Raw genomic sequence first — 3042 nt, 5'->3', positions numbered from 1 at the left:
TAACAAAGATCAATTCCCTATACATTTAAAGCCACAGAATTGTGTTTTATAAAGTTTTAAAAAGTCATATGAACATTTAAAGAGATATTTAGAAAGTCATGACATAAGAACCCTCTGGCATTGACTCTCTAGATTGAGACCAACATATTTTGGGGAAAGGAAAGCCAATCACTTAAGGAAAAGAAGACCTGCTGACCCTTGATTGCACCAGGCTCAGGCAAATGAATGGCCACCTCCTGGTATAGTCACAACTTTCTTCTCCTCTGTATCACAAGCTCCTTGAAGCAAAGTCTAGTCATAGGCACCTTCATAACCTCAGCATCTCACTTAGTGACTGGCACAGAGAAGACACAGATAAAATATAGTATGCTTGACTTAATGAGTATATAAATGAATAAATGTATGAGTAAATGGATTATTTAGCTCCTACTTTGAGTTTACTTATATCTTGTGAATTTCAAGTCATCAAATAATAAATGCCTTTCAGATAGTCACTTGAAAAATCCAGAGTAAACTACAGAGTTGAATATTTTATCTCTTTGTAAATATTTATTGTCATCTGGAACATCCCCGTATCTGATGATTCTGCTGTTTGAACATAAATGCAGAAAAAGAATGGAATTACCTATTAAAATAGCCATATATTCTGTATTGGCATTCCTGAAATATGCTAAATAATTAACAATCTTGTGAACAAAAATCGCCTAACTAGTTTAGCAATTGAATATCTTCAAAAATATGTAAATATTAGTAGTATTCATTATCTTCTCAACAACTTAATGCTGATCTTTTTTTCCTTCCATTTAGGAAATTTATGAACTATGTATTTTCTAAAAGATAAGATGTATTTTTAGTCTTTTACTAAGAAGCTAGCTCTTTTACAATTGTCTTTTGGGAAATAAAATAAACTGAAAAGATATTACTGAAATACATAATAATATTATCCAATGATTGTGAATGTTAAGACTTAAGAAGAAAATTGTTTGGAATTCTGAAGCCAGGATTAACTTGAACACAGCATTGCCCTTTAAACACTAAGCTTTTTATTTTCAGGATCTATCCAAGGTAGCATATAAAGGTTTTGAAAAAGTAATTTCCCTTAAAAATGAAAAAGCAAAATTTTTGCACCTAACCGTAAATAACCCAAGACTATGTTCTAGTCTGGACCAAATTCACTTAGACTCTTCAAACTAATTCTCTCTGCTCAGACTTTTATAAGGGCAGAATAAAAATTAAGATAAATAGAGCAACATATCAATAATCTTAATAGAAAAATTTATTTTTAGAGCTCTTTAGATTTCAAAAAGAGCTTTCCTGCACTTTACCTAATTTAAACTTCTAAATAGCCTCTCTGAGAGTCACAAGAATGGCCTCTTTTTACCGCTTATGAGCAAATGATTCATCCACTGTTTATAAGTACAAGATTTCATAAACCTTTAATAGAAGGCTCTTTACAACACAAATTACCCAACATATGTGAATGTGCATATCATGAGTGATAGATCGCCAACTCTTATGGCATCTGTCATGAAGAGCAAATGTCATTATTCATGGCATTCCATAATAAGAAAAATTTACAGGAGTAGTGGTGTTCATGAAAGTATTTTTTGTTCTAATTAATATTTTATTAAATTCTTTTTGATAATTACATCAGTTATCTATTACTGCATAAGAAACTACTTGAAAACAGAATATTTAGAAAACTTAGAGGCTTAAAACAACAAAATTCACTTATTTTGCTAATTAGTCTGCAATTTGGTCAGGTCATGATGATATGAATTGTCTTTGCTTTAGCAGGGTCAGGCGAGGTGGCTCACCTAGGGACTGGAGGATTTGCTCTTTTTTAAATTAAATTTATTGAGGTAACGTTGATAAATAACATTATATAAGTTTCAAGTGTACAATTCTATAGTACATCATCTGTATATTGCATAGTATGTTCATCATCCAGATTCTAGTCTCCTTCCATCACCATATAGTTGTCCCCTTTTACCCTCTTCAATCTCCTCCCCCACCCCTTCCCCTCTATCATCACACTGTTGTTTGTGTCTATAACTGTTTGTTTTCTTTGTTGTTTACTGTTTTATATCCCACAACTTAGTCAAATCGTATGGTTCTTTTTTTTTCCATCTGACTAATTTCGCTTAGTGTGATACTCTCAAGAGTCATCCATGTTGTTGCAAATGGCTGTATTTCATTCTTTCTTATGGCTGAATAGTATTCCATTGTATATATGTACCACATCTTCTTTATCCGATCATCCATGAAAGGACACTTAGGTTGTTTCCATGTCTTGGCTACCATGATTAATGCTGCAATGAACATAAGAGTACATATATTTTTATGAAAAAATGTTTTGGAATTTTTTTAGTAGATATCCAGAAGAAGCGTTGCTGGGTCATATGGTAGCTTTAGTATGTCTTCTTGGTAAAAGTGTTCTGGTCCTATGCCCATTTTTTAATAGATTTGTTTGTTTTTTTGTTGTCGAGTTATATGAGTTCTTTATATATTTTAGATATTAGCTCCTTAATGGAGGTATTGTTTGCAAATATCTTCCTCCATTCAGTTGGGTGCTTTTTTGTTTTGTTGATGGTTACTTCTGCTGTGCCAAAGCTTTTTAGTTTGATGTAGTCCTATTCATTTATTTTTACTTTTACTTCCTCTAAGTGTGATACCTCTAGCTTTGATCCTTTTTTTAAGGATTATTTTGGCTATTCAGGATTTTTTGTGGTTCTATACAAATTTGATAATTTTTTGTTCTATTTCTTTGAAAAATGCCATTGGGATTTTGATGGAGATTGCATTAAAACTGTATATTGCTTTAGGTAACATGGCCATTTTGACTATGTCAATCCATGAATTTAGAATATTTTTCCATTTCTTTGTGACGTCTTTAAATTTTTTTTAAAACGTCATGTAGATTTTAGTCTTCAATTCCTTTGCTAAGTTTATTCCTAGTTATTTTATCCTTGTTGAAATTTCAAATGGAATTGTTTTCTTCATTTCTTTTTATGATGTTTTATTGTTAGTATATTGGGACAC

Source organism: Pteropus vampyrus, unplaced genomic scaffold (genome assembly GCF_000151845.1).
Source record: "Pteropus vampyrus isolate Shadow unplaced genomic scaffold, Pvam_2.0 Scaffold4, whole genome shotgun sequence".
Classification (NCBI taxonomy): domain Eukaryota; kingdom Metazoa; phylum Chordata; class Mammalia; order Chiroptera; family Pteropodidae; genus Pteropus; species Pteropus vampyrus.
This window is presented reverse-complemented; position numbering follows the sequence as displayed.